The sequence below is a fragment of the Arachis ipaensis genome, chromosome B8 (assembly GCF_059453495.1).
Source record: "Arachis ipaensis isolate K30076 ecotype BB chromosome B8, ASM5945349v1, whole genome shotgun sequence".
Classification (NCBI taxonomy): domain Eukaryota; kingdom Viridiplantae; phylum Streptophyta; class Magnoliopsida; order Fabales; family Fabaceae; genus Arachis; species Arachis ipaensis.
In genome coordinates this window covers 113671300-113689681 of record NC_142443.1, presented here as the reverse complement: position 1 = coordinate 113689681, position 18382 = coordinate 113671300, and the positions used below count along the sequence as shown (strand labels likewise).

General features: G+C 34.4%; 1 long non-coding RNA gene and 1 other non-coding gene across 2 annotated transcripts; one reads left to right on the top strand and one right to left on the bottom strand.

The window, feature by feature from the left end:
• Window positions 1-97: 97 nt before the first annotated feature.
• LOC148549305 (small nucleolar RNA R71) lies at window positions 98-201 on the top strand. The gene has a single exon (XR_015898667.1). It is a non-coding gene; the product is annotated as a small nucleolar RNA R71 (small nucleolar RNA).
• Window positions 202-8769: 8568 nt separating this feature from the next.
• LOC107611964 (uncharacterized) lies at window positions 8770-9835 on the bottom strand. The gene is made up of 3 exons (XR_001613546.3): window positions 9557-9835; window positions 9094-9226; window positions 8770-8856 (listed from the first exon to the last, which is right to left on the bottom strand). It is a non-coding gene; the product is annotated as an uncharacterized LOC107611964 (long non-coding RNA).
• Between the last annotated feature and the right edge of the window lie 8547 nt (window positions 9836-18382).

The following is an 18382-nucleotide window of genomic DNA, read 5'->3' as shown; positions in this document are numbered from 1 at the left end:
CTTGTTCAATGAACCTCCTGATGAATGGTCTACAGCCTTCCTTGATTCATAAGAGAGCCCATCATAGAAGATGTGCAATTGCACCCAATCATGGAACATGTTTGGTGGGCATTTCCTTGTCAAGTCCTTGAATCTCTCCCATGCCTCGTAGAGAGTTTCACCATCTTGTTGTCTAAAAGTTTGGACCTCAGATCGAAGCCTATTGACCTTTTGTGGAGGGTAGAAACGTGCCAGAAACTTGCCTTCCACCTCATTCCATGTGGTTAGACTCCCCCTTGGGAATGATTCCAGCCACTTAGCTGCCTTGTCCCTAAGTGAAAATGGGAACAAGAGCAGTTTATAGGCATCTTCCTGGACTCCATTGGACTTCACAGTGTCACAAATTCTCAGGAATTTTGTGAGATGTTGGTTTGGGTCTTCATTAGCACTTCCTCCAAAGGAACAATGATTTTCCACCAATGATATTAGCTGTGGCTTGAGCTCAAAATTGTTGGCCTGAATGGGTGGTTTTCTGGATGCTACTACCACAATTCCCAGAGGTTGGGTTTATGTATGAACTAAGAACCCTCCTCTCGGGAATGGCATTGTTTCCATCAGCTCTCTCATGGTTGTGAACTTCTCTATCCATGTTGAGATCTAGAGCTTCCTCAAAATTGTCCTCAGATTCTCCTTCAGATTCCTCTTCTCCCACTACTCTCTTCCCTCTTGCTTCCCTTCTAACTCTATGAAGGGTCCTTTCCGGTTCGGTATATGGAGGAGTTGATGTCTCTCCTCTCCTACCTGTCATACAAGAACACAGCTCAAACACAAACAAGTAAAATACTCTTGGTTAATGGAAGAGTATGGTTAGCTCAATTGAGGAATTAATTCAAACAGTTAGTGAGTCAGTGAGTTAGTTGCATGAATTTAAAGGCATAAAGAAGGAAAGCATGTAACCAAGTGCAGAAATTAAAATTCAACAAGTATTTAGAACAGAATTAACAAAGCAAGAGAAAATTGCTCAATCTAGTTAGCTTCCAATTTGAGAATTGTCAATCGAAAACCAATCCCCGGCAACGGCGCCATAAACTTGATGCGCATAAACGTGTTATGCTACGATTTAGGAAATTGCACGATCGGCAAAATTCCTTCCGGCAAGTGCACCGGTTATCGTCGTCAAGTAAAAACTCACAATAGAGTGAGGTCGAATCCCACAAGGATTGGTTGAGTGAGCAATTCGGATTAGAAGTGTGTTCTAGTTGAGCGGAATCAAGATTTGAGATGAGAATTGCGGAATGTAAAATTGGCGGGAAAAGTAAATGACAAGAAAATTAAATGGCTGAATCTTAAATTGCATGAATTAAAGAGCAGAATGTAAATTGCTGAAATTAAAAGGGAATGGGGATGATTGCAAGAATTGAATTGCAGAATGTAAAGAGAAAGTGGAAATCAGAAATGGGGAATTCATTGGGTTTAGGAGATATTGAAATCTCCGAATCAAAACATGTAAATCTCTTCCTCAACCAATGCATTCATTGAATTTTGCTTGGCAATCTTATATGATTGGATCCCAATTCCTTGGCTCACCAATGCTCTCTAAAAACAAACAAATTCCCAATCCCTTGGTTTAAATGTTCATAAGAAGAGATGATGCTTGATCACTGATTATACCACACAATTTCATGAACCACAATTTGGTAGGATTACATGTCACAATATCCATCCAAACCCCAATCCAATCCACTGTGAGAAAGCTTCTCTAGCATGAATCCTCCATTCCTTTCCCAAGGCTCCGAAGGATTCCAAGTATGAGTAGTCTCTTTCCCAAGACAACTACTCAATGGAATTAGATCGAGAAGCTTTCTAACGAAATTCAAGAGAAAAGATTGAAGAAGAAGATAAACTATTATTGATTCATTGAATTACAATAGAGCTCCCTAACCCAATGAAAGGGGGTTTAGTGAATCATAGCTCTGAATTCAATTACAAAGAAAAAGAAACTAGCTAAACGTCAAAGTAAAAGTTTTTTTTTTTTCTAACTTAACTTCTATCCTATTTATACACTTTCTATATTGAGCTTCAGTTGTGCTTCTTGGGCTTTGAGGCCTCTCCTTGCTTTCCTTTTGCCTTGGGTTTATGATCCATAATCTTGATGAGGTTGTTGATCCAGATCCTGTAACATTTATTGAGCCAACTTAGTGATAATCAAATAATGACACATGACTCAATAAATTGAGATTTCAAACTCATCAATCCTTCAGGCCCAATCCCATAAACCATGATATTCAATTGGGTTTCATACCAAAGTAAGTTTAAGTTAATAATTGTGCTCAAAGACTAACTTAAATCACAATATTTTTGGCCCAGAAACCCTTTTCAAGAGTGGCGTTTAAGTTGTAGTTTAAGCTTAAACTGCAACTTAAACGCCAGACACTTCCAGTGAGGCCATTTGTAGAAGCACGTTTAAGCTTCAGTTAAGGTTAAACTGAAGCTTAAACGTGGAAATGGAAGAAGGTAGCCCTGGAGAGTCATGTAGTCGAACACGTTTAAGCTTCAGTTTAAGGTTAAACTGAAGCTTAAACGTGGAGATAGGAAGGGCAGCCCTGGAGGTCGAACACGTTTAACCTCCAGTTTGAGGTCAAACTGGAGGTTAAACGTGGAAAAGGGTGGAGGCATACTGGAAGTCGAACACGTTTAACCTCCAGTTTGAGGTCAAACTGGAGGTTAAACGTGGAAGCTTGGAATGGTGGCCCTGGAGGTGTCGAACACGTTTAACCTCCAGTTTGGGGTCAAACTGGAGGTTAAACGTGGAGATGGAGAGAGCAACCCTGGAGTGAAAAAACTATCGAACACGTTTAAGCTCCAGTTTGAGTCAAACTGGAGCTTAAACGTGGAATGGCCCCTGGTACTCTTCCTGGTTCTGGCGTTTAACCTCCAGTTTGAGGTCAAACTGGAGGTTAAACGTGGAACTCCTCCCTGGGTGGCATACTCATTCTGGCGTTTAACCTCCAGTTTGAGGTCAAACTGGAGGTTAAACGTGGAATGCTCCTTAAGTGAGGCTTTTCATTCTGGCGTTTAACCTCCAGTTTGAGGTCAAACTGGAGGTTAAACTTCAATCCCAGCATTTCTTATCCTTCATGATTTTGGCGTTTAAACTCCAGTTTAGGCTTAAACTGGAACTTAAACTCCACATGAGATATTCAAGCTTCCTTTATTGATTTTGTTGCTTCCTTGCTTAGCCTCTTCTTCCCTGAAATCATCCAAACAATTGCATCAAAGTCCTGCAAAATTTCATGAGAAATCTTTCATTCATAGCATTTAAGTAATATAACTAAAACTCATGGAATTTGCATCAAAATCATATTGTTTGGATGGTTCATTACTTTGTTCTTCATTTAACCATTTTTGGTTACTTTAAGCTCAAGAAAATGCATAAAACAACTAAAACTAACAGAAACATGCTAGTGAAACTAGCCTATGATGCCCTGGCATCACTCTTCGATCTCTTTTGTGCATTTCTCTTTGTCTTCTCTTTCGCCGTTTACGTAAGTTTCTCTCTCTATTTTCTTTCTTCGATTTTCTCATTTTCCATTATTTTTGAAATTGTTTTGAAGATAATGGATGATTCAACTTCAGATTGTCATCTGAACTAGAGCGAAGTAGATTTTGAATTTGAATCCAATGAAGTTCCTGAGGTGTGTTTTAATTCCAGTTAATAATTGAATCTGAATTTGAATCCAGCTAGTAGTTTATGATTGTGTAGCTGAATAATGCATGGACTTTGCCTGTGAAATTTGTTGTTCATTGTTCCTTGTTTGAATTGAATATAATGTACTAGTTCTGATAAATTTTCTGCATTTTATATCAGACGTTCGGGTGTAAATCAGAAATATTTGGGTGTATTTACAGTTTATGACTTTTCATCTCATTGAGGGTGAATTGTCTTATTCTTTTAGTTGAATTGTTTTAGTTTCTATGTTTAATGATGATTCATGAATCTAATTTTTTTTATTTTTATGATTGTTTTATAGTTCTATTTGCATTCTATAGTTTATGCTTGTTTTAATATGGTGTATTTTGGGTGTATTTTGCAGCCTCTCTATGGTATTGATGAGCAGTTTGTTCTCCACATACAAGCATTTTTCTCATACAAGTCTTTACAAGTCTTCTCCTCTTTTTATTGTTTTGAATCCAATCAATTGGCTGAGGTGTGGTTCAATTCAGAAGCAAAAAATGTAGCATTAGAAGAAATATTTTTCTATACAAAAATGCTATTTGTACACTAAAATCAGCCACCAATGTATTTGTGTATAAATACATGTGTGGTTTAATTTATTTTCAATATATATTTGTATTCCAGTATGTATTTTGTACTAGTGGCTAACTTTGGTGACTAATTTTAGTGTACACATAGCATAACTCATTTCTGTATTTGCAGTAAATTTGGGTGTAAAACGAAGATATTTGTGTGTATTTTAAGAAATTTTTAGTATATTTTTATTCTGATAAGTTCTTCATAATTTAGAACTCTTTCTCTTTCTCCTCCTCATTTTCTGCTGCTTCTTTTTTTTTCATCATTGTCACCATCTTCTTCTTCTTTTTTTCTTATTCATCATTTTCTTTTTGTTTTACCTTCTCAAGTTTCTTCTTGTTTTACTCTCTTAACAAGAATAAAAACAAAAAAATCAAACAAAGAAGAAGGAAAAACACATAATACTGCAAAATTACTTGGAAGAGGATGAACTTACATTCATTTAACTAAAAGAAAGAAAGAAATAAGGAAAAGAAGAAGAAGAAGAAAAATGCAGCTTTAGAGAAAATATTTTTCTGTACAAAAATGCTATTTGTACACTAAAATCAGCCACTAAAATTATCCACCAATGTATTTGTGTATAAATACATGTTTGGTTTAATTTATTTTCAGTGTATATTTGTATTCCAGTATATATTTTATACTAGTGGCTGACTTTTGTGCTTGATTTTAGTGTACATGTAGCATAACTCATTTTTGTATTTGCAGCAAATTTGGGTGTAAAACGAAGATATTTAAGTGTATTGTTATTCTGATAAGTTCTGCATAATTCAGAACTCTTTCTCTTCCTCCTCCTCATCTTTTGCTGTTTCTTCTTCTTCATTTTCTTATTTCATATTCTCATAATTCTTTTTTAGAGGAAAAAATCAAACAAAGAAGAAAAAAATGCATAATGTTGCAAAATCAAAAGAAGAAGGAGGAAAAACACGACGATTAAGATGAAACACGGGAAGAAAAAGGAGGAGAACACACAAAGAAGAAGGAGAAGAAGAAGGAAGAAGAGGAGGAGGAGAAAAAACACAAATAAAAAATGACAGTTGTGGTTTTCATTGAGGAAGAAGAAGAGTCGTTCATAATGGTGAAAGAGCGCTTTGAAAACGTGATGCGCATGTTAACACGCTTTTGTGGGTGAGAGTAACTTCTGTTAGATTTGGCCCAACTTATAAGACTTGTAACCCAAAAAGGCTTGTATGTGTAGCATAACTGAAGCAATATATACATAAATTCAACTTTATTAAAAATAAGAATGAATGAACTCTGGGTCCATTCAATAACCATCTTGATGGTAGTCATAGCATCTTATGCCTTAACTATATTGTTTATCTTATATCAAGAAAATCTAAATTAATAATATTAATTCTTAAATATAATCATTGAAAATAAAATTTAAACATAAGAAATTAGGTTCTGATGTCATTGAAGAATTATTACGTGTTCATAACATGTAACGAAAATAATAAAATAATTTTATTGATTTATGTTTAAAATTTTATTTAAATAATATAAATGAGAAAGATTATGCCTTAATTAATATTTTTTTTATTGACAGGAGGGACAAAGGTCTAAGGACAAAAAATTACACAGACAATACTTTCATACTTTTCTTTCTACTTTAGTCATCAACAATGAGTGGCACCAAAAAAGGGGTGGAGCTTCAAAGCATTGAAGATCAGTTGAGATCAATTGAACTTGTTTCACCAGTGCATCTATATAGACATTAGCTTCACAAAACACGTGCTCGAATGACAATAAGTCATTTTGCTACGAAGATCTTTAATGGCCCTTATCAGAAAAAGGGTGTGACGGTGGCTGCTAGACGACCCGTCAATTAGCTTCAACGCACTGGAAGAATCCATTTTAATCTGTAATCTGTTGATCCCCATCTTAAATGCTAGCTTCATCCCAGTGTAGATGGTCCAAAATTCTGCATATATTATGGTAACTTTTTCAATCTTCATCATGAAGTCCGCTATAAGATTACCATTTCCATTTTAAAGGAGGTCGCCACATGTTCTTGAACTAGTAGATTGGATGACTAAGCCATCAAATTGAGCTTTATACACTTATTCGCTGGAGGTTCCAATCTGACTAGATAAATTTTGGTGGGGTTGAGAATTTTTTTACTGCTCTCTGTAAAGTTCATCCTATTTTTATACTGCTCTGTCAAATAACTGGATAGATTATTATGCACATGAAAGCTGGTAGAATTTTCATTATTGAAAATTAATTAATTTTGAGATTTTCAAATATTGTTGCAGATAGTAACAAAAAAGGTAACCCAAGGAGTCCTACTAATTTTTTTAAGTGATATTGAAGAATTTTATCCTTAACCAATCTTGTAAAGGTTGATTAAAAAAATCTCGAGAAAAAACATTAGTTGACTTGTTAGTCCAGACACTGCGGGCATAAAGGCAGTCGCGAGCACATGGAGCAGAGCCTCTTCATGATTCGAACATCTAGGACAACTTCCACCGTGATAAGACCTCTTGTCATTCCTTAGCATTTGTAAGAAGTGAATTGTGATAGATTAGCCAAGCGAAAGCTTTTGGTCTTTGAGAATTTTTTATTTTCCAACACAATTTAAAATTAGTGTCTGATTCTCCATCTCCATTGTAATAAGTAGAATACGTTGATTTAATAGAAAACTCCCTGTTAGTAGAGGGTAACTAGCTAATACAATCTACACCAAGAGAATAGTGAGAGACTTTCAGAGTACAAATTATATTAGTAATTTCTTCCAAAAAATAGTTGTTTATCATCTCCCAATTCTACTCGCCATCCGCATTAGTAAAACTTGAGAGCTTCTCAGATGTTCTTTCTGCAGCGATAGGACACAAAAAACATCCTTTAGGCTGGTAATTCCAAGAACTTAGTGATCAGTCTAAACTGCAATAGATTGTTCATCCCCAATTCTCTAGATTATATTCCTTTAAAATTGGTTCCAAACTTTCACGATCCCTTTCCAAGCATTTGAGCAGTTGGCTCTTTTATGAACTTTGGAAATCAGGTTCTTACCACAACCGTACTTGGCTTTAAAAACTTTAACCCATAAAGTATCATATTTTGTCATAATTTCCAAGCAAATTTTATAAAAAAAATATTATTTATTTATTGAGCTTTGCAAATACCTAGCCGTCCCTGATCCTTTGATTTACACAGATTGTCCTAGTTAAGAGGGTGAATTTTTCTATCTTGATCACTCAAACTCCAAAAAAAGTCCTGACAAATCTTGTCAATCTTATTGCAGACCTCATTCAAAACTTTTATAGTTAGAATAGAAGACAAAACAAATTGAACAAGTGTAGCTCTTCTTGCTATGGATAAGGTTTTCATGTTTTAACTAGAGAGTTTCATTTTCATCTTGTCAATGATATGCTAAAAATGTTGTTTACCATATTTTTCGTGGATCAACAAGACACCTAAATATTTTTCTAAATTACTAATGAGAGGTATTCTTAGCTCCTGGCTAAGCTCTTTTCTGATATTATGGTTCATATTTTTGAAAAAGAAGACGCATGACTTATTGAGGTTGATTTTTTGTTCTGAAAATTCATAGAAAATTTTTAGCGTCTCTTTGATAATATCAGCTTACACTACAAGAAAAATCACTTTTAGCGGCCATTTATTTTGCTTTTAGCGGCAATAAAAATAGCTGCTAATACATTTACCGGCAATTAGACATTAGCCGTCTTATGCTTCGCCGCTAAAAGGTTTTAGTGGCAATTATAACATTTGCCGGTAAAGACCTTTTTAATGGCCGCAAAAAGTATATAACTATTAGCGGCCATTTTCTTGGCAATTTATATGGCCACCAAAAGTAATTCCAAAATTACAATGTTATTCATTTTTAGCGGCCATTACTATTGCCGCCAAAATCCATTTTACCGGCATTTTATATGGCCACTAAAAATAATTCTAAAATTGTAATATTATTTACTTTTAGTTGCCATTACTATTGCCGCTAAAATCTTAAGATTTTTTTAGTTATATTATACTCATTTTCTTAGAAACAACGAACTATTTTTTTTCTAGAATCTTAATTGTTTGTGCCACTAATTATTATTATTATGCATAATATAAATATACTGAAATTAATTACTACAAAATGAGATATTTCATTAAACTCAAAATATTGATACACAAATTTTTCTTAAGTATACACTTGTGAGCAAGTTGCAATGAATCATAAATACAACTATGTCCTGGATCACAAAATAATCAAACAAAATGAAACCCAACATAAAAATGTATTAACTATAATAACCTAACCATGAACAAGCCTATAAATATAATCCATATATACTTGTGCTTCCTGGATCTTCATAGGATTTCAACTGGCCTTGGCTTCTGACAATTTTCCTAAAAAACAATAATATTAAAAAAGCAATAATATCTATCATACATCACTATATGTCTCCTATGGAGCACTCTTTGATTCGAAACTCGAAAAACCACCAACAACCTGCATGTATCTCTTGCTGCTCTGTATAGATGGTTGAGCCCTGACCATCTTGCTGGTGCGTTTTCTTCACTGTTATCAATCACTAATGATATGAAAATGAGACCTGTAGAAATCATACATCAAACTATAAGTTAAAATTGTGAAGAGGTTTAAGTTGGTGAAGTAAAAAAAGCTTAGTGTATATCTATCTTCAAAATTCAGGGGAGCGAAGCACAAATTGGTCCAAATTTCGAACAATTCACCAAACACAATCCTCACTATCCAAATTCACACAGCAACATATATATAAGGGAGACACAAAATTAAATGTAAGAATAATTAATTCATAATTCTAGCATACCTTGAGTTGTTCTTGGTGCAGTGACTCATGTACAGTGATCTGTCACTCAGAAAAGAGATCAGAGGAAATGACCGGAAGATGTGGCAGGCTTTGATGAGCTCGGTGTGCTCATCACTGATGGCGGATACCACGACTAGGATGAATTCGAAGGAAGTTTGGAAAATCGCAGGGGAAAGTGATAAAGTCGAAACAAAAAACAAATTACTGGAATCAGAAACTGATAAAGCATTGTTGAATCACTGAGAGAAGAAAACCCTAAAATTTTGATAACGAATTTCTAAATCACTGAATTACGGGTTTAGCCTACAATAAGCGCATGCGATAGGGAACTAAAAAAAGCAGAATCCAATCTGGAAGAACAATTAACTTAGATAAAATCACAAATTGATAAGATATGAAAAAAGATTGCAGTAGAACACAAATTAAGAGTACAAGAACATAATTAAGAGGGAGATTAAGGAACCTGTATCTTATGACTAGAGAGCGATTTAGATTTCAATCGAAATCAGCACAAACTTGTTCGAGAAAAAGATTCAAATCGTGATTAAGACTGAGATGAAAAGTGAGAAGAGATTCGAGCAATGAAGAAGATGGAATGATGGAGATGTGAGAGCAAGATCCAGAAAAAAAGAACGAGATCGGTGCATGGTTCTCAAAGTCCATAGAGAATGTGTTTGAGTGAGGGTAAGCACTCAGGCACTGAGAGAGTAGTTTGAGTGAAGGTAAGCAATCAGTCATTGAGAGAGGGAGATGTTTCACAGTTTCAGGGGCAGTTGCTTTTGTTAGTTTTTTAATTTTAGTATTTATTTTAATGGCAATAGTTTAAATGGCCATTAGAAGTTATAGTATTAATGACAAATGTACAATTGCCGCTAAAATATTATTTTAAAGAGAGAAATTATGGCAATAATATTATTGCCACTAAAAGTTTATCGCTAAAAACCTTTTTTTTGTAGTGTTAATTTCGGTTAACTTGCACAAAAAAGACTAAGTCATCTGCAAAATAAAGATGAAAGAAATTAAAGAGATTGTGCAATTTGATAATTTTGGATATTATTATTGATATCTTTTATTTAGATGTTCCAAACATTTAATATCGGATGTTATACGATTTTTGTGTCTAGCATTTCATTTGTGTGACAGTTGAATTATGTTATTATCAAATTTAATTACAATTTTTTTTTGGAGATACGTGATTTTTATGTTGCCTTAGAATCTAAAGCATAGCAAACATACATATTGGTGAGAGTAATATTGTTGTTTATCTTATTTGAATGAATTTTGGAGATAAAAAAAATGAGCATCCAAAATACTTACTAATGTAAAATATATTAAAATGTTTAATCTACAAATTAAACTCTTAGTTGAAACCAAAATGAACGATTTAGACATAAATAAATATTTATTTAAAAGAGCTAGTATTTAAAGTTCATTTAAAATATATGCACAGATATAAACATAAAATAATTTTTAAATTGAATCATTATAAAGCAACTGTGACGAGAAAAAAGAGAAATAAATGGAATAAATTTTAAGCAATAAATACAAATACTATTTTAATGATAATTATTTAAATATTAATATCAATCATTGTCATAAATATATTAAAATGGTAAAAATAATTAATAACGGGGTAGAGAATTTTTGCACTTTTAGTAATGTATAATAATAGAAAATTTTTAACTTTTTGATCTAGTTAATGCATTGAAAAGTTAAAAAAAGTTTATCTATTAATTAAACAACTTTTTTGTAAAATATTTTTTATTTTTTATGATATTTTTTAAAGGTGGTTTGCAGCCAACTCTATCATAAATAAAGGGTTTAAATACCCTCTATAGCTTATTTAATTGTTATTGAAAGAATTTATTTATGTTATCCTAATTAATGTTAACCACGTCTCTGACCTTAGTTAATTAAACAAAATTACACTAAACCATGATATATCCATTTTGTAAATTAATTACAATAGTTTTAAAAAGTATCATTTTGCAATTTTTTTAATTTCTCAATCCAACCAATTTTCTTAACGTGTTCTAATCCCAAAAAAAAAAAAAAAAATTAAAAGATGAAAATAAAAGTTAAAAAAAATAAAAACAAAACAAATTGATGGTGAAAACAAAAGGGATAGGAGTGATGAACATCTTTGAGATATTGATCATAACTAATTAAGTATCTGATTCAAACTATACACATCTCCGTCATTTGAAGGTGTTTGCCATTTTCAATTTCTACTTCATTTTTTTAACTGTTTCAATTTTTATTTTTAGCTTTTGATTTGATTTTATTTTATTATGGCTGGAACATATTAAAACAATTAGGTAGAGTAGAAATTTTGAAAAATTGAAAATGATCTCTCTTTGAAAACTATTATAATTCGGAAAATGAGTTTACCATGATTTAGTAATTTGGTTTAATTACCTAAAGTTAAAAAGATAATTACTAATTAGTTAGAAAAGTAACAATTGAACAAGTAATCTATCCTCTATATATGAAAAAATTAGTTAGAAATCATTTTTTTCAAATATACTTGTAAAATATATATTAGCAAGATTCTAAAATAAAAAATACCAATTATAATTCGTTAGCTGATTTTGATGTTGTCTGCCAGATTTTTTCTTGTGACAATTTTGGGCTAAATAAATACAACTTTTGCTCTTCTCATCTTCCAACGGATCCACTTTAATTAGTTGGCGAGTCTGCTATCGCCGGATGCATTATTATTTCTTAGAAAAGTAACTGCCGGCCTATGCACAATGTTTATTATAACCTCACTCGAAATTAGTAAACTTCAATCTCCTATTTCAGTATAAGCTGTGCCGGCTTTGTATTTGCCATTCAGTTTTTCTCTAGTTCTATATGGTGTTCATTATTATTACATTGTTAATAATGAATTAGTGGGTGTCATAAACGAAAATTTATTATCTATTATCTATTAATATATAATAGTAGTATAGCAGTGGTCTTTACTTCACAAGTGGAAGTTTGTGTGATGGATAAATAGAACTTTATATAATAGACATGTGGCACAACAGTAAACAATAATAAAATAATAAAATAATAAAATATTCAAATTTTTATGAACAAACAAAATTATAAAATAATAAAAGAAAAATTTGATTTTTTCTTCTTTTTAGTCTTGCTCTGTAATACTGGACCAGCAGCATTTTAGGGATGAAAATTTTGCCTAGATTCTATATAAATCCAGAAAAATTGAAAGAGTTTCATTTTATAATTAATGTTGTAATAACTTAAATTATTCTCTTTGTTTTTGAAGTAGCACAAGTTTTGTTACCAATTCAAATGCTCAAAGATGAGGTAATGCAGTTCTTTAATTTGGTGTTTCTATCCTTTTTTTATTTTTATTTTTGTTTTTTTGGAGACAAATAAAGAAGCATATTATTGGTGCACCAAGCTAATAATTCTTTTTGCTTTTGTAATAGTATATAGAAGTCGTCAGCAAATGAGCTTTTAAAACTGTGTATCCCTTGCTTTTGCTTTCTTTAACGTATGTGTTTCTTTTAGTAGTAGTAATCCACACCGTTTTGCTTCCATTGATGACTAATGCTTTGAAGTGCGTCCATGCTTTGTTGTCTCTGTATTGTTTTAACATCTTTGATTTTGTTCTTTTAGATGCAAGCTTTGTTTGATGATGCCGAAAAACGTAATGATTTAGCCACACCCTTTATACCATACAGGTTTGTTAATTATTATTAAAAATGAAAACATGATGTGTTGCTAGATTTTTGCTCATATTCATTTAGAAATTATTCAAATTCATGCCATATTGGTTGGCTTGACATTTTCTTGATCTGCATTTGACATTGCATCCGTTTACATGTGGGCATTGAATTTAGGTTACACAAGGTTTGGTATTAATGATGGATGATACAAGTTTTAATACAACAATGGAGAATATATATATATAAGCTAAGTACATAATATAAAAATCCCAAAAGTAGATCTTTGCTTCTGAAAGAGTCTCCAGTACGTTCAGCGAGGTTCCTTGCATCCTGCATCTGAAAAATAACAAAATACGTATAGAATGAGAACCGACGGTTCACAGTATAGTAACAGGGCCCAATAGATAACATATAAGGCTCTATAAAACCGAAGGCAATCCTAAATTCCTACAACCCAGATTAAAGCCTAGAGTTCTCACTAATCAGAAATATTGTAATTCTACCTAGGGATTCTAATCTATCTCCTCTATTCGAGTTCTCTACAAACCTCCCAATCGCCAGGTGGAACAACCGTTAGCTCTCCTCCACCACCTGAGGGATCTCTCAAGGTCAAACACATACCAAGCATACAAGTAATACACAATTAAAGGAAATAGAGACAGCATTTTTGTCATGTAGCATATATTATAGATAAACAATTAGGCAAACTAAAAATATACATACTCAGACAAATCATACAAATGCACATGATGCATGTCTGCCCTATGGCCAATGATATCCTTACGAACGGCGTATCCTTGCGAGTCAACTTAATCATAGGCAATGCGGTCTACAAGAATAAAAGCTTCTCAACTCCTCATGACGTCGGATATTTACACGCTTCATCTCCCGCATTCAAAAGTCTCGTTTTATGGAACTAACGTCTCGATGGTCATATCTAGGAATCGCATGCGTTGCTAAGTCAAGCTTGATTTGAATTTTCAAAGAAATACCAAGCTCAAAAGAAGAACAAACAACACAAAGGGTGTTCGCGAGAAATCAAAAGGATGCCTTGTATTACGGTCAAACAAAAGTTGTAGAAAAATAACGGAATGCACACGAAGAAGAATTAAGGTGCATCTCAAGAAAGGAATTCAAATAAAAAACCTTTGATAGAAGGAACAAAGCATATAGAGTCAAGTAAGTCATAGCTGATTTTAGAAGAATACAGTTTGTGAAGGAGAGCAACTCCACTCACAGCAAGTTTCCAAGATTCAAGAATTACGTGATTATACCAAGACAAGCTCAGGCTCATCCCAGAAGAGACAAGATTCATGCAAGTAAGGAATAGAATTGGGAAGATGATCCATTCATTTTTCAAGAAGAAATCCGAGATAAAATCCCCATGCAAGTTACAAAAGAGAGGCTAGATCGAGTCGCGAAGATTTGTTAGCACACTCTCTTTCTCGCATAAAGCCTACTGCTGTTGTTTTTCTTCTTCACCGACATAACCGGTGCTCCTCACAGGAAAACACTTGGTTGAATGGATTTCTTTTCTATTACTTCCTTCAACTAGATTATAAGCTCTGCCGATTATAACGGGGTCATCTTATGTAATGCAATCAAAACTAGTCCGGCTCCTGGCACTAAGTCTATTAGAACCTCAACTTCTCTCGCCACCTAACCAATTGGAGCTAAAGGTTAAATCTGTGTCATTCCTCTTCCTTGTAGTTTACCATCACTGGATTTTTAGATAATAATTCTGTACAACTATCAAGACTTTTGATCCCTTAGATATAACTCAAATTGATCATTCAAAACAATCCAACATGCTTCTGCTATGTCACTCTGATTGTTAGCCCCGAGAACCTAGCCATTCCTCTATGGTAACTGAAAATTGCTTTGTCTTATTAGCTGAAAGTCATCGTCCGATAATTCATTTGAAGAATCACAATTCTCATAACCTAATCACGTGATATGAATGAATGCCTCACTCTAATATTATGCAAGAGAGTAAAATTTTAGTTACTAGTTCACAATTACCTTGGATTAGAGAATCAGACTTAACTGCATCCGACTTTTCCTGTGTGGACAATTCCAAGACATATGCCCTGATTTCTCGCACCTGTAACATACACCTAGCCTAGCCCTACACAGCTTGTCTTGATGATACCTTTTGCATCTCGGATACTTTAAATTATCTAGTTGAGTCCTCGCCTCCTCTTCCTTGCCAGGTTGATGGCGGTTGTCGTTCCTCCAGTCATTATTCTTGTCCTGAGGATACGGAGGGATATAACCATTCCCTTTGAATTTATGGCTCCTTGGTGTAGTATTCTTCCCTTTCTGCTTCTTGTAGGATTTCTGGAGGTCACTCCTTGCCACCACAGTCCTTCTTGAGAATTCTCCCGTTACTTGACTCGTTTTAACCAACTCTGGAAAGCTCGCTATCTCTATTGGTACCGCTACACTCCGACCATTATTTCCACCCTCATGTCCATTACCACCTTCATTTCCATCTCCAGCTTGCTGTCCCATCCTACCTACTACTCAGTTGGTTGCAATAGTAGCAGTATTAATGGTAGCAGCCACGTCCTTGTCACGGCTACGAAGTCAGTCAGACTACCTACAGGTACGGTTACCTCATTAGAGGGACGATACACATTTTAATACAACATTGGAGAACGTACATATATATAAAAGCTAAGTACATAATATGAAAACTCCAAAAGTATATCATTGCTTCTAAAAGAGTCTCCAGCATGCTCAGCGAAGTGCCTCACCTCCTGCATCTAAAAAATAATAAAATATATATGGAATGAGAACCAACGGTTCTCTGTATGGTAGTAGTACCCAATAGATAAGATATAAGGCTCCATGAAACTGAAGGCAATCCTAAACTTCTACAACCCATATCCGAGCCTAGAGTTCTCACTAACCAGAAATATGGTAATTCTACTTAAGAATTCTAATATATTTCCTCTATTCCAATTCTCTACAAACCTCCTAATTGCCAGGTGAAACAACCCTCAGATCTCTTCCACCACCTGAGGGATCTATTGAAGTCAAACACATACAAAGCATACAAGTAATACACAATTAAGGAAACAGATACAACATTTAAGTCATCTAGCATATAGTCATAGTTAAACAATTAGACAAACAAAAAATATACATACTCAGACCAATCATACAAATACACATGATGCATGTCTGCCCTATGGCCAATGATATCATCTGTCGGTATATAGCCAAGCTCGACAAGTCCAGCAGCGAACCCTGGACAGTCCCCGCGGCACGTATTCTCAAAAGCATATGCATATATAATTATTCAATCATTCATCGTGCAGGCAGGGTCAAAGGAATCTCAATCTCAACCTGGAGCAGTGGGGGCAAGCCAGTGCATTTACCCAGGGAGATGCAAATAATTTATAATTACCATCCAGGAGCAAGTGAGGCGAACCACAACCCTTGCTACTACCTACGAAGCTCAAAATCACCTTAACATGGAGCAAGTGGGCATACCACACCCTTGCATCTACCCAAGGGGCTCAAAGCATCTCAACCCAGAGCAAGTGGGGTGAACCACACCCTTGCATCTACTCAGAGAGCCTCAACTAACCAACCTGGAGCAAGTGAGATGAAATCACAATCTTTGCATCTACCCAGGAAGTACGTTCTCATATGTCCATGAGAAACAAATAAGGGGATCCTAACCTCCCACTATTTCACTAGAGGCAATTTTACAATACTACGAGAAACAAAGAAGGGAATTTTCACCTTTTACCGTCTCTCTGGGGTCACACTTTCGAGAAAGAGTTCTCAAGATGAAACAGTCACATTTATAATCAAATCACGTCCAAATTTGTATTTATAATTAACATATAGTTCTTCAAACTTATCTCTACTATACTCCGACGTATTCTCTTTAATCCACTGAATACACTCTACAAAACCACTCTAGTTAATCTACCCACAGTGCTTTACAGTCCTAAGTCACCGGCTCTATATTCATAACAAAAACTACCCCTTTTACTTAACTCCATACCCTCTTGCTCGTCCCAAGGCCTAAACACTAGCTATCGTACCTTAAGCAGGTGTTACGGAAGTTTATAAGCTTGACATGAAGGTCAAATAATTAAAAATAGGGTTTCGTGTGAAAAACAGGGCTTATGCGTATGGATCATTGCTGTGCGTAAGCACGCATCAGAATGAATTCCCAGCGTGCGCGTACACATCATAGTGTGCGTACGCACAACTTGTAAAAATCCCAGGGAGTTCATGCGTACACCCCTCGTATGTACGCACAAGTCTAATCACATGCTCTGCTCTGTTCGTGACGGAGAAAAAATGTCGGTAAAGATTTTCATAAAAATGTCCCGTTGCAAGTATAGTTTTAAACCAACAATTAAACCTCAGTCAATGTTTAAATTGTTTGTCACTTAAGCAAACCCAATAAAATTAACCGAAGTATTTAAACCTCGGGTCGTCTCCCAAGGAATTGCAGGGAAGTGTATTTATTATTAGTTATGAAATTGTATCTTTTTAGGTTTTGTAATAAGAAACAAGCAAGTAAAATGGCGAGAAAATAAATTAATAACTAAGAAAAGTCCTAGCAAGGGTTGAGAAGCGGAATTCCTATCCTCATTACCATTGTCAATTGTGGTGGTAATTGCTAATTGCTCTCACTTAGTTAACCTCTAGTAATTGAAGAAAAGTCAAGTGAGCAAATCAACTTGAGTTCACAAGACCTAATCAAAGACTAGAGTTAGTGAAGCTCAAGCCAACTAGCAACTTTCAATCACCAACCAACAAGAGACTTTGACAATTCAAGAGTCTCCAAATTACTCAATTCAAGCTAAGAATATAAAAATATAATTTAAAATCCCACCAAGCATTTTATCAAACACTTGGAAGGCACAAAATAAAAGCATAGAAAATTGACAAGACATAGGAAATTCTAAGACTAACCAAAGCAAAGAAATAACCATAACAAAGCAATTGAACAATAAGAAACATGAAACATGAATTGCATTAATGAAAATTGAGAGTAACACATGAACTTATAAACTAAATTAGCAAAATAAAGGAATGAATAAGTAGAATTGAAGAACAAAGGTGCTAGAACAATAAAGTGCTAAATAAAAACAGAAATTAAATCTAAATCTAAGAAGAAATTGGAGTAGAAACCCTAAACCTAGAGAGAGGAGAGAGCCTCTCTCTCTAGAATTCTACATCTAAAATCTAAAATTATGTATGAATGAGAAGTGAATGATCCCCCTTTCTAGCTCCACTCTGCAGCCTCTAATCTTCACTTTCGGGCTTGAAACTGGGCCAAAAGCAGCCCAGAAATCGCCCCAAGCGTCTTCTGTTTAATGCAGCACGTAACGCTCGTCACGCGTAAGCGTCAGCCACGCGTGCACGTCATTTGTCTTCTGCACCAGTCACGCGTACGCGTCGTCCACGCATGCGCGTCGCTACCAGATTCTAAAATTCTCAATTTCTTGTATTCCTTCCACTTTTGCATGCTTTTATTTCATCCTCTAAACCATTCCTGCCCTATAAAACCTAAAAATACTTAACAAACATATCACAGCATCGAATGGTAATAAGAGAAGATTAAAATTAGAGAA